At 50.1% G+C, this 14,177-nt stretch overlaps 1 protein-coding gene across 6 annotated transcripts in view; it reads left to right on the forward strand.

Annotated features, from left to right (window-relative positions):
* The window catches only part of LOC144156196 (band 3 anion transport protein-like), a 217,898-nt gene that overhangs the window by 92,331 nt on the left and 111,390 nt on the right, over positions 1 to 14,177 (forward strand). The window lies entirely within an intron of this gene.

Here is a 14,177-nt window from a genome sequence, read left to right on the forward strand (position 1 = left end):
TTTGTCGACTCACTTGCGTCCTCGAGCAACCGTTAAAGAAAATCGGGTAGGGCTGCAGAAACGATTTAATGACCGTGCAGTCAAAACTAAACTACTTCTGAAATGCAGACAGTCTACAAGCCCTCAGCCCTGGTATCGGGTGTCGAAGGATGACCGCTTACGAATGCGAGAAGGAAAAGCTAAAGGCGCGCTCAAATGTTCTCAAGGCGCGCTTTGGCACCATCAACGTGGTTTTGCTCCGCCGCAGTTGAGTTTCACTGCGGGTAATTATTTTTTCCTGGTCTGTATATGCATTGTGTAAAAACGTCTGCCATTGCGGCATCGAACGTTGCAATTAATGGTGCGTGTGGGATCCTTTCTGCTCGAAGGGGGGTCCTTTGGCACAGGCGATTGATGCTATTTGTTTTGCAGCCCGACGCATTCTTTGACTACTAATCCCGCTTTCAAGGACCTGGCTGTCTGGTCTCCCGGCACCTATAGCGTGCTCGAATGCGTCATAAGAGGCCATTAGCGTAAAAAGCGCCGCAGAGGCAGGCACACACAGAGAGAAAGACGCATCCAGGGATCCTCATCTGCTCTTTGGAAGGTAATAGCGAATGATTCACCCAAGCGAAAAAAAATTCTTCGCATCTAAAGGCGGTCGTCAGATGTGTGAATTATGCCTGCAATTTTAATCGTATCATTATTGTTTAGCTCTTCGTCCACTTTTTGGTCTGTGCACATCTGTCTACAGTTTTTCCGCTGCAGGGCGTCCATTTGAACTTGAAAGCCAGGAGGTTGGAGGCAAGGACTGAGAGGGGGAGGAGGGGGGGTGCAGTTCTTTAACGCGAAGAAGTCGCGCATTGACCGGAAGATTACTAGTAGCACAGCGTCGTCAGGCATCGGAGGCGGCTTGTGCCAGACTTTTTTTTGTGCAGCAGGTTTTTTTTTTTATTGTTGTAAACTTGTTTACTACGTGACCGGCCGCTTCAGGGTGTCTGCAGCTGGTTGTAACTCATCATCACTATCCTCAACCATCGTTAGTCACTAGCTTGCAGGAGCCTTCACGAATAGCTCGCAGGACAGTAAAGCTGTTGTACAAATCGCAGACAGAAACTACGAAATTCACAATCGTCAACATCATGAGTCAGTAGATGTTTGTTTCGCGTCAAGAAGTAGCTGGGAAGGCTCGGTACATTACGTGTGTCACGGTATGTGTAGTCAGGGAAAGGTCGATGCGCATCAAAGCCGAATGCAGGGCCGTTGCGCCAAAGGGGAGCGGAGGGGTTGGCCGCAGTAAATGGCTGCAGATTAATGTGCTTAGTTCGTTTAGGACTCCTTAACGTTCTACCTCGCGTTCACGGGCGTTTTATTTACTTTTTGTGTGTGTTTCGCTTGCATCAGAAATACACGACCTCCACAATGTGAGACTGAATCGGTGGTCGACGCCCCATCTGCTGTAAGTATCTACCAGTAATTCTGCTGCTTCGTTCCGCATGGTCATCCGGAGTTTTTGGACGTGACGTGTCCTAGATCTCCGCAGAACCATTTGCCTCCTGAATTAATGCACATTTTTTTACTACCGCCTCCGAGACAGGACGCGGAATACAACTTTTGCGTGGACGGGTTCATATCTTAAACGCTCGGTTTTTCACTCTGCGCCTAAGCTTACAGCAGCTAGCTCATGAAACGCTGTTTTAGAATCTCCTCATTTCAGACGAACCTGAGAGAAGCTGTTCAATGCTATTATCTCTTCACCTCGTATTCAGCATAATTAAATCCGACTTTGGTGCGCTTGACGGCCGTCGAATGTATAGTTAATCGTATTTCGATTAATTTCTGCAGTCGACGAAAATTGTTTTCGCAACTGTCCCTTATATACGCACGCGGCGATTGTTTTTGCGGCGTGCTGAGGTCGAGTCCTGCACGCGCGCGTCTTCTTGCTCGTTCGCAGACGGGCGGATAAGTAGCAGGAATCCGAAGAGTATCGAATGAGCGCTGCGCAACGGGACAAAATACGCGTATACAGGACCGGCGCCTATTCGCAAGTAGCGTTCGCTTTTATCGGAAATACGCTAAACAATAAATTAAGTACCACCTGATTGCACTTCTTGGAAAGCAGACGAAGACCTTGTATTTACATAAACGCTCCTATCCTTGAAAATGCGATAGGCTTGTTACTTCAGGCGTCGCCGTGGGCGTTCCTGTGCCCAAGGAATCAGTCTCGTCAAAGCCGACTGGATTTTCAAGACCTTGTTTGTTTTCACCCAGATATTTTTTTTTCGGCCATCTGGGACGTCTCTATTGCGAGGGGCAGCCTTAACCCGCGTGTTTTCTTCTTACGTGTCGAGCGATTGCGACTTCCTTTTTCTGCGGTCGGGTATTCGTTCTTGCCTCGTCTATGCCTCACCTTTGTTGTTGCTTGTTTGCCCTGTGAAGACTGGAAGGTCACCTTTAGCGATGCGTAGGCGCTGTTTTTTTTTTTTTTTTGAATTTTATTGAAAATTATCTTACAAGCCGTACGTCTCGTGAAATGCAGATGATATCGCCTTAGAACCTTTAGCACGAATTAGGATTTGGCGGCACGGTCATTTACCTTGCGCGGCAATTACGCCCGTGAGGCTAATTATTTATCTGCCAGCACTGCTCTTGATTGCAGCTCCGGGGTAGGGATAATCCAAGTTCTAAGAAAACAGCGCAAGAAGATCAAAATAATTCAGGAATGCCGTTAAGATTGCTTACGTGTGGGATGGCGCATTTTATTTCATGATATGCGATCCTCCATGGCCAATGGTACAGATATGTCGTGATTATGCCGTCTTCTGTTGCGATAATGTGTTCACCACCAAAGTGATTTGTGTTTGGCGTGTAATATTCGCGTTTTACCGGTTTCGGGGGTGCTGGCTGGCGGTGGCTTCAGCTGCAGCGAGCGCCTGCCGCTGCTTTGATCTCAGTGGACCATTTTTTGTGTTCCCTTGCATCTCCTGTTGAGGCGCGAGTGAGCGACCACGTTTCACAGCTGCCACTGAGGGACGCTTTGGCCAGGATGGCTCTAGGCCACGGATGGGGTGGGTGGGCTACTGTATGGGCCGTTGCAGCCAGTGTTCGTCGTAGGCAGAAACGTGTCCAGTGGATCGACTGTGTCCTCCTCTCATTATCGCTTCCCTTGGCGTCGTTTTCCAAAATATTAAAAATGTTGCCGTTGAGGGCCGTGCACAGATGGTCTCGAAAAATTTTGCTGGTAAGCTCCCGGTCCACAAAGTCACCATCAATGACGCTTTGTTTCCGACCGTGAACCGCGAATGCGTGCTTCCCCACTCACAAAGCACGTCTTTGAAACTGCCGTAGACCGCCGGATCCAGGGGCAACATCTCGAGGTTGCCCGCGTGCGTCGCCTACAGATGTACGCTGGATGGGTGAACTCGGGCTACACTTCGAGCGGAACGCGAAGGCCGTCGTACGGCTGACGGGCGGGCGTCGTGCGGGCGTCCGGGAGCACGTAAGACCAGACTGGGAGCGCCGCACCGAGACGGGAGTGCCGAAGGCGCCTGGTGCTCTTAGCTGGACGTTGGCCAGCAAGGAAAGGCGAAGCTGAACTCGAAGCGCCGCACCCAGGAGGCGAAGGGATGCGCCCGGGGCTCGCTGGCGTGTCTCGGTCTGCCCCCAGTGTAAGCCCGTGCCGCCGGTGAAGTGGCGGACGCTGATGGCGGGCTGTTGGTGGCGCGCCATGCTGGCCCGTCGGGTCTGGCTCGAGCCCCTTCTGGAACGCTGGTCGTGTACCCCAGCAAACGCAGCGGCGTCCTGTCCAGCCGTGGGTGCAGGCGCAGGGCCATTCCGCCGACGGCACCCCAACGCACGCTTGGGGTTGTGTGGTTTGCACGGTTTGCAGCGGAGCCGGATGACGAAGCCTGACTGGCGTTCCACAATCAGACCAGAGCGTAAAGTGTACTTGCCGCTGGGGCAGCCCAGTCTTCTAGTCTGTTCTGCGCCGTCCGTTTGAGCTGCGCTAGTTGAAAGAGCCCGTTTTGCTTGCCGTGGGGGCGAGAAAAAGGCGTTTCCAGAACGGCCCATCTCGCGCTCGCGTGGCTGACGTCGCGGACCTGGATGCAAATTCCCGAAGAAGAAGCTCGGGTACACGTGCAGGCACTAGCGTAAATGCGTGTGGGCGCAGGGTTGGCGCGTTTGTAACCTGGGATCATGGCACATACCCACGCGTGTGATTGGCAAAGAGCTGCCTGTAAAGATTAGGCTGTCACCTAGTTTATTTTAGAAACAAAAGTAGAGAGAAATAAGTAAAAAAGAACGAAAAAAAATTTTAAAGTGTCAAAAGGAAAAGAGCTCCGACCTTCGTCGTGGAAGAGCGGGAATGGCCAACATTTGCGCCAAGGACAGCCAATGGTCAGAGAGCAGGTGCCATTGGCGCGAAATGAGCGTCTGGTCCCGACACCTTCGTTGCCTGCTACTGTGGTAACAGGTCGCTCTTTAGCCTGGTGGCTTTTTGTATGCTGTACTTTCGCTTGCTGCTATAACTTGAACGACCCTCGTGTCGTGACTTGGTGCAGGTATGGCCCACCACGAAAGTGTTCGCCTGTCGGACGTGTGCTCGTCTCCAGGCCACGGCGGGCATAAGAAAGAGGGGGTGCGCGTGTGAAGAAGGGATCTCCTAGATTGGCGCTTTCGTTTCCTAACGTGACGGTGGGATATTGGTTGCATCACTGTTATAAGCTTATCAGTATGCAGTCACTTTATAGCGCAAACCCCGATAAAAACCCATTTGTTTCCTGTTTTAAAAATGTGCTCTGAAGAGCTCTGATTTCAAAGTGAAAAAAATTGGCCGCGTATCTGCTCCTTTTGTTCCAAATGTCGTCAAAAGACGATAGTCTTTATCGACTTTTGCATAGTAAATGCCTCCCTTCGCCTTCCCGCTCACCTCTCATGTTGTTCCTCTTGCGTCGCGCTCCTCCCAAGGTAAAGACGCCAAATGTTTGCTTAAAAATCATTTTAAATTTCCCGCGTTCCACTGCTCCAAACCGGGTGTCTCGATGCGAACGCTGCGGTACGGCGAAGACGCGCGTTAATCGAGGCACCCTACTTCAACGTTTATAGAACCGCGTTTCCCTACTCCACGTGCGTTGCAAGCAGAACGTGGAAAGTGGAACGTTGCGTAACTGTTGCCGGTTGATTTCTTAAAATGGCGCCAGAAGCTATAGTGGCGCGGGCGACAGCAGGCGACGGCGGAGTGAATTCTTTTTCTGCAGTTGATGAAGTATTTAATTTCGCAAAAGTCAAGCATGTTTGAATTTTTATAAAGGAACACTGCAAATATCACTTCTGTATTTATTTGTTGTCTCATATTTGCGTAATGTCTTGTTCTTCTTCAACAATGTTGACAAGTATGAACATTACACCGGACCAAGACGGGTAGATTTAGCTGTGACTATATAAGACTATTGCGCAAGCAATGTTTTGCTTTGGCCGGGTGGCTGAATCGAGTCACAGACAGACAGACATACAGCACACAGACATACAGACAGACCAAAATTTCTGGGTTTAAGTAGCCCAAGAAAGACTATCGTCTTTAAAAGAGGAGCCCTGCGAGGGTGGATGACCACCAAAGCTGTAGCGCATCACATGGTGTCAGACAAGGGTGCATGTATTTATTTTCATTATGGTAGTGTCTATTATCACGGCAACCGTGAAAATTAGTCAGAAATTTCTCACGGCAGTCTCCTCTCATTGACTAAGCACGCTACCCGGAGATTTCGTGGGATGAATATTCCCTAAAAAGCCGCGCTTGCAGCTGCCTCCGTAGCGCTATTGTATAGTACTTGGTTTTAGACGAGGAAACTTGGGTTCGGGTCCGACATTGCGATATTTTTTTTTAAGCTTTCGGAATTTTTCAGTCATCGTGATTTTGTTAATGCTTTTTTTTTACTCTACTTTTTTACTATATCAAGAGATCGACGCAAATGACTTCTAGAATGGGTTGAATTACGTTTAATATAGGTTGTGTTCTGTGTCGTTTGTTGCAGATTAGGTTTGTTGCAGATGGGCTGGATTTGGGTAGGTTACGATGCGTTCGGTTAGGTTACGTCAGGGTCGGTGAGATTATGTTATGTTAGGTTACGTTGGGACGTAATATTATTCAGCAAATTTTATGCCAGCTTTTCTAGAAACCGCCGTGAGATTAGACGCAGCCTTTCATTATTTGGTAATGATATCGCGGATAGCTTTGCGATCGCTGTGATATGCACTGATTGGTTCGGTTACAATCTTGGACGGATTTTTGGCCAAAGTTAAATCTAGACACGGTCGGTTTTTGCGTAGTTAAGGGACTATAGTTAATGTGGCACTTGAGACCAAGCTCTTCTAGCACAAACTAGGTGAACCATGTTTTGTGGTGTTTTAAAATGTTCACATTGAACTCTCTAAGGATGATCACATGAGTAGCGTCATGACGGCTGACTTTTGCAATGCGCGTGGTCGTGAACTTCGCACTATCACACCTGTGTGCCTGGACATCAGAACTGCGCCTTTCTTTAGAACAGCACAGTCGGTGTCGCTGGCCTCTTACCAGTCAATTGAGGGCCCAACTTCTTCATAGGCAAACTGGACGAACCACCTCTTCTCTGTATTGGAGGCATTTACGGTGCAACTGCTGACGGCTATCACCTGCTCCTCGGCTCTCTCGCTTGTACGCAGTACGCTGGCACGCAGCTATGCGTGGCCTTCCCATGCGTCATTAGTATAGAAATGGAATCCCCCATGCACGTTAATGATTTTAGGTCAGTGTAATTCGGTTATTCTGTCATTATTACTATTACACTCCTTTATTATTACTTCTTCTCATTGTTCCACTAGTTCCTTATTTAATCTAGGCCAATGCGTCACGAGTGTATTTTGCATAATTGTGTATGTGCTAGGAGAGGGTTTAGTTTGTGGACACGTAAAAATCCTGCCATACTAACAATATAAAGCTATACTGTAAAAGTTGGTGCCTAAAACACGGGCCCTAGTTGTAACTAGGGAACTTCCATTTTTTTTTCTTTTCTTTTTGCGAAGAGATGCTATTGACCTGTCATTGGGCTCAGCCGCAATTTTCGAGCTGTTCGTATGGATCACTGGCGGGGATATATAGCGGTTGCCCTATTTTAATAACCTCTCTCGACTCTACGGGGTCATTGGACCTTGGGAAAGTGAAAAGTACTGAGATGCCTTCAGAAGGGCTTCGAGTAGATCTGTGGCGGCTGAATGCTGCCATGATGAGCTCGTCGACGCGACTGCATATTGTTTGCGGGAAGCGGCGTGCCACATAGCGAAAAGTTATAATCAATGAAGAAGTGATCTAGAGTACGAATGGAACAAAATGGCGAAAGCTGTTGCCTATACTACAATTGTGGACTTGCAAGTTTCGGGACGAACGTAAAGGTATGTCAAGCGCCGCCCCAAACGTTAACAATGGCCGAGCTCCTCGTGCTGTGTTTAACAACGTCAGGCAGCCTCTGCCTCTGACACGTATGGCGAGTTGTAAGTGGAATGCGTAAGTGTACACACCAGCTGCATTGATTCACCGCTCTCTCACGGCACGAGCGCGCATCTTTGAAAGAGGTTTCCGTGCCGTATTACAAGCTTCTTTCAACGCCTCCGTGATGATGATTTGCGCGTGTTTTGTCCTCCACGACTTCAAAAATGTTGGTGTGGGTTGAAAGAGCTTTCTTTGGATATCTTTAATGCGCTCATGGTTTCAGAGGGAGGGTATGTGCATCGATAGCGGGTTACCTTGAAAGGCGGCACGTTTTCGTCTTTCATCTGGCCGGCCCGGGCACCTCTTGTTGTGTTGTCAAGGTACTGTGGCAAGTCTGCTGTGGGTGAACCTGATTCGAGGGAATCCTGTTGCAGTGGGGGTGTAGCGCTGTAAACACGTTTGCAACGAATACCCAGCAGTGCCTGGAGAAAAGCCTATATTCCATAACATCTTCATCTGCCTTGCAGCTCGCTGTTTTCACCTTTCTTCCGATTACAGTGGAATGCGTGGCATTCACACGCAAACGCATGAATTGTACACGTAGAGACTAGGCGGCCCCACGCTTTCAGCTGCGCAGGTTTGGGTTTTTTTTTTTTTTTTTTGGAATCCTCATGGCCCGTGATTTATTCTGGCCACCTGAGGTTACAAGATTACACGGGCACATTTCTGCGACCGGTCAGGTTGTTAATAACCTTGATGGTCTGCGCTGGGACAGGGATTGCCACTCAGTGGTTCTGCGGCATAGCGACTACGGAAATGGCGGGCTGTGCTGTGACCCCACTGTACAACATCGAACACCACTGGCCAGCAAGACAGGCGTTGCGGCGGAAAGGAACGGCCATTTGCGTGTCTTTCTCGTACGGCTGAAAGGATAATCGACCGTCGGAGCCGTCACTTAGGCACGCTGTTAGCTTACTGACGTGATTAGGTAACAGGAGACCCTGTTGTTAGTTACCTTGCCGCTTGAAGTCGCTAGTTTTGTAGGAAAATGGTAGTAGCAATAAACATCTGACATGCTGGGGAACGGCGAATTTGGCATGAACAGGTATCGCAGACTTTAAAACGAGGACTTCACTTAGCACGTTTCGTTCGTGATAATGCCATACCGACACCGCCTTACTCACTGCCCTTGACTAGTTTTTCGTCTGATCGCAACTTTTGTTCACTTGTTTTGGTGAAATCGCGCATGTAAAATCATTAAAAAAGAATACTGTATGTTTATGTCTGATGCTCTACATGATCCCTTTTCTCACTCGTATGCAGGGAAAGAAATGGCTTGCTCATATACTGCTTACGCTTTCTGATTCACAACTTGCATCCGGATTGATTTCCGCGGGAAGTGCGAAATACAACCCGGACAGGAAAACGTAAAGGCACGGGCTGCGAGATATCTTGGAAGCATAAAAAATCTTCGTCACAGCTACAGGACAGCCATGGCGGCTGTGGGCTGTTGTCGCCCACACACCCACACGAGTGAGATAGAGAGGGAGGGCGGGAGGAGTGTATGCGTGATTTCAGTGCGCAAGACCAATGTGTACCTTATGGCTCAGGTGCAACTCCGTAGCGTAAAACCTTCTTTCACCTTTTCGTGTGAGCGGTGTTCTATTGGCCAAACTGGGCGTTGTATTATAGGGAGCTCTTACGTCATCATGCGAGCTTGTTATATTCGCGGGGACCAGCACAGACCATCTAACCGGCAAGTGTCAAAAGAACAGGTGTACCCCCATTTCGGTTCTATGTTTTTTTAAAACGGTAAAAAAAAAAAACAAAAAAAAACGTGGAGATACATGCGTGTATATATCAGCGCGTCGTCCTTAGTACTTTCGTTGAAGGATATACACTGTTCACTCTGGTTTTAGTGCCTTTTAAGGGCGACTGGCACGATAGAAATGTCGCCCGCCGCGGTGGCTCTGTGGCTAAGGCGTTGCGTTGCTGAGCACGAGGTCGCGGGTTCGATTCCCGGCCGCGGCGGCCGCTTTTCTGATGCAGGCGAAAAGCAAAAACGCCGCCCGTGTATGCGAGATTTTGGCGCACGTTAAAGATCCTCAGGTGGTCAAAATTAATCCGGAGCCCTCCACTACGGCGCGCCTCGTCGCCTGCGTTGCGTCGGCGCGTTAAACCCTAAAATCAATCAAATCAAATCAATCACGATAGAAATTTCCGCAGACTTGTTGGTGACGTTGTGCTAAGTCAGCGAACGGTTGGGCTTAAAGAAGCATTCACACTAAGGATATAAAGCTGTAGCAGGCGACAGCGCGGGCGAACTCTCCCGGCGCATGGGCCGTACGTGTGCGCGTTATAGGTATAGTATAGTCGCGGGAAGGCCGACAAATAGCACGAAAGAGTCGTTACGCGGCCATGTGCATGCGCGGCAGTGACTGCATCGTTGTCGGTGAGCTTGGCGACCACGAACGGCGTAAAAGTAAACGCACGTGCTGCGCAAGCGATTTTATATCTAGGAGACGTCGACGTTCAAAATTTGTTGTTTTGAGGAAGTACTGGCAAGCATCCAGAAGAATCATCGCGGGTTGTGGCCCACACCGCCGCGCCTAGGGATCTTTTCGTGCGATGAAAAAAAAAAAAAAAAAGGTTACGTCGCCCAACATTAAGGGTGCTGCGTCCTGTCGGTCCATTTTCAATGGCGCAGCCAGAGCAGCCTCACGTTCAATATCTCTAGCGCAAGAATCGCTCTACGCCGTGCCAAAAAAAAAAAAAAAAGCAACAGGTGGTTTGAAAGGAATATGAAAGTACAGTTTGACCTCGTGAATTCGAAGTCTCATAATTCGAACCAGCGGATAATTCGAACTGTTTAGTGGTCCCGGCAAAGTGACGTGTGGGGGAAAACTCTCGCTAATTCTAAGCTGAAACTCGTGCTACGGTTAATTCGAACAATATTGCCCGTCCGCACAGACTACTTTTGGTGAAATTCGAAGCCCAAGGCCAAAAGTTCAATGCGTCACTATAGCCTCCGCAGCTTCCCAAACTCGGACTGCGTGCTCGCTCCGCGTACACTGAAGCAGCTGACAAAGTCTGGCATAAACCACGCGGCCTCGCTTCGCGCGCTTGCGGGTCCTTTTCTTTCTCTCGCGGACGCTGCCTTTCTAAGTAACGCTTGAGTTTTGGCTAGTTTCACCGTTTTACGATGCCTTTTCCCTTTTTTCTTTCGCAGCAAGTAATTGTTGAAAGTGCACTCCGGCGGACGTGCAATACCGCCTACTTTATCGCGCATGCGTTTCTAATACTGGTAGCTTGCGCCGTAGCGCCAATCAAAGCGCTATAGTTCGAACTCCGGCTAATTCGAACAGATTTTCTATCCCCTCGGGGTTTGAATTAAGTAAGTTCGACTGTATATCAACAGACGTGACCTAATGGCAATCTAGGCACGCCTGGCAATCAGCATATTAGGGCTCTTCGATTTATCATCCGGTATGTGCCGACAATGGCGTGCGCAGGATTTCACTTCCTGGGGGAGTGTGTTTGTATGCGTGGAGGGAGGAGGGGGGACGCTAAAAAAAAAGGTAGACCGGAGATTTTATTCAAATAAATAAAATCTCAGGCGTGAAATGATGTCGTACTTTACATAACTTTCCCGATTATTTTGTTCGCGTTTCTCCCCAGTGAAATTGCATAATAGATGATCTAAGAAGGGGGGGGGGGGTGAGAGCATACATCTAATCCACATATGGCTGGTGCGTTGGTTGTGACAAAAATAATTACCGGGAATCATTATATTATTATAGCCAGAGTAAATGGCCTCGTCCGTTGCCTGCCCCCCCCCCCCCCCCCCCCCTTTCCAAGCATGGAACCCCCCCCTCCCACACACACACACACCACCACGCAGTCCGGCACTCGTTTTTCACATATTTCGAATGGCGTGGAGAGTCGAATGGCGTGGGGCTCTCAATCATCCGAGGCTGCATGCGGTTGCGAGCAGAGTGGCTTTGTACGTTGCTAGACTATCTAGTTTTGTGAGCGCCAGAAACAGCGTTTTGCTACATTCCTCCGCCAGAATCGCGGATCGCGCTGAAGCTTTGCATTGTCAGTCCGCGTCGTCCGCGGCTCGTTCGCTACAGTCGGTCACGTCGCTTATCGTGCTACGCATTCGTTGTCCGAATTGCTGATTTCGTCCGTCGTGTGCACGTGTGAATACAGCTTTACTGGCCATCGGGGGATAGAGTGAGCGCTTCTTCGCTACCCATCTTTTCGGATTGTCGTGAATGTTTTCGGCCCTTCAGGAACGAGCACTATATTGTCCGAAACTCCGCCCTGAGACCAACGTTTACCAGCGAGCGCTAAGTATCCCGACAATGAACGGGCTATGCGTGGGAAAGGACGCACGAAGCACACCCAGCTTTTGGCACCACCTTTGTCGGGATTGTCAAACGCATCTTATTATTGCAATACTGAACTGGTGAGCTCTCAGCTCGGGCGATGTATACATAAGACTGAAAATGGCATTGGCAGGGGCCTTCAAGGCGGTTGCATCCGGGAACATACCACCCGGTCGAAACACCTTGACCACGTTTCACGGAACTTGTCGAGCCTACTATGGGGAGGACTTCATAATCAGCTTGAACGCCGAGGCATTTGTGGTTTATCTAGTAGCGTCAGATCACTGTAGCGCACCTGCGCGCTTCATGGAGAATCCGTGTCATTATCCGGTGCATCAGTTTCAGTATTGTCCTGGCGATAAAACTGCAGCTGACACGCAGGATAATGGCGTGGGTTCCGTATAAAAATGAAGTGCAGTCAGACATACACCCGAACGACGTCTTGAATTTTGGCTTCTTTGAGCCGAATGCTTAAATATTGCCGCGAACCATACATTGGGTTTGTTTATTTGTGTTTTGCTTTTACCGCCCGGCTGCGCCGGTCTGTGTTATCTCTGCGCCAAGGGAAGCGCGTGTTCCATTATTTCTTTCTGTGCCGCATGTGTTATCTGTTGTGATAGGGAGAGCATTCCGATCTAACATGAACAGCCCAGAATAATCTTCTTGGATCTACTATGTTCTCGATGCGAATCGACGTTTCGAGAACCACGCGTGCCGAAAGATAAAAAGCCTGCAGTGCGGACGCCGGGGCATTCGATTCTGCGACGCTCGCCGACGCACGTACGTCACTTTGTTGACCACTGCTTCGCCGCCTCTGTATTCTTTTCAGTTGTTAGGGGAGCACAAGTTCGCTCCAATAAACTTGTTTCTTTTCCAAACAACTGCTTCGTCCTTGGCTACGTGACATCTGGTGGAGGTGCTGGGTACGCACCCTTCATGCCCACTACAACCTCTGGAAGCCGCCAAGCCAGTCCAACAAGAGCCAGCCTCCGCGTGCAAGATTTACCACCCGAGTTCGGTCTACTACCGGAGAAGACGAAGAAGAAAAACGTCGCAACCAGCACCATGCTCAACCAAGCCAATCCTCCTGTCGTTCTTCAGCAGCCACGGGAACCGCCATCATTCCGAGGAGCCCCCGCAGAAGACCCAGAAGAATGGTTGGAGAAACTGGAGCGCGTCCGGAAATTCAACAGGTGGGACGACGCAGAAACGTTCCGGCACGTTTTCTTTTACTTGGAAGATTCGGCTCGCACTTGGTTCGAGAACCACGAGAGCTCCTTGACAAACTGGGCTCAGTTCAAAAGCGAGTTCACTAAGACCTTCACTACCGTCGTGCGGAAAGAAAGAGCCGCCCTTTTGTTGGAAACGCGCACGCAACACCCCAACGAAGGTGTCGTGATCTTCGTTGAGGAGATGAAGCAGCTATTTCGCCGCGCGGACCCCGAAATGACGGAAGAAAAGAAGTTGCGCTTCTTAATGCGCGGAGTGAAGGAGGAACTGTTTGCTGGACTTGTCCGAAATCCGCCCAAAACCGTCGCCGAATTCGTGACCGAAGCCAGCACCATTGAGAAAGCCCTCGAAATGCGTGCTAAGCAGTATGACCGCAATTTTGTTGGCGCGGCCAATGCGAACGACTTTGGCAGCACGCGGATCCCGGCCGACAGCCTACGCGAGACTATCCGCGCAATAGTGAGAGAGGAGCTGCGGCAACTTCTCCCAACGCCGCCGCAGCCCCAAGTCGCTTCCCTCACCGACGTGATTAGAGAAGAAGTGCAACAAGCGCTGGGAACTTCTACGCCATCCGAGGTACCCCGAGAGCCACAAGCTATGACCTACTCTGCGGCTGTTCGTCGACCCCGCCCTGCCCCAACACGCCGTCAAGAGGCCCTGCCGTACCGCCGCCCACTGTCACCCGCCCGACCCCCGGTAGCCCAAAACCAGACGCCGAGGAAGACGGACGTATGGCGAACTCCCGATAATCGTCCTCTGTGCTACCACTGCGGAGAGGCCGACCACATCTACCGTCGCTGCCCATACAAGAGACTCGGACTGCGTGGTTTCTCCGTCGACGCACCTCGCCCTCTCCCTGGCCAACGACCACGTGAGATCGACGAGTATCTATCTGAAACCAGCCGTGGCCCATCCCGTTTCAACCGCTCGCCATCGCCCTACCCGTACCAATCGCCGAACCGTCGTAGCAATGCTGACTTCGCCCGTGGAAGGTCCCCCAGCCCACGCGGGGGAAACTAAAAGCAGCAACTTCTGGAGGTGAAGTTGCAGAACGGCGAAAAAACGAAAACCCTCCAACGACGCATGGCCGCACCGAACACCGTACCTGCAGC

The sequence above is a fragment of the Haemaphysalis longicornis genome, unplaced genomic scaffold, assembly GCF_048455015.1.
Source record: "Haemaphysalis longicornis isolate Haplotype H1 unplaced genomic scaffold, Haemaphysalis longicornis Haplotype H1 scaffold_1, whole genome shotgun sequence".
In the NCBI taxonomy this organism is placed as follows: Eukaryota; Metazoa; Arthropoda; class Arachnida; order Ixodida; family Ixodidae; genus Haemaphysalis; species Haemaphysalis longicornis.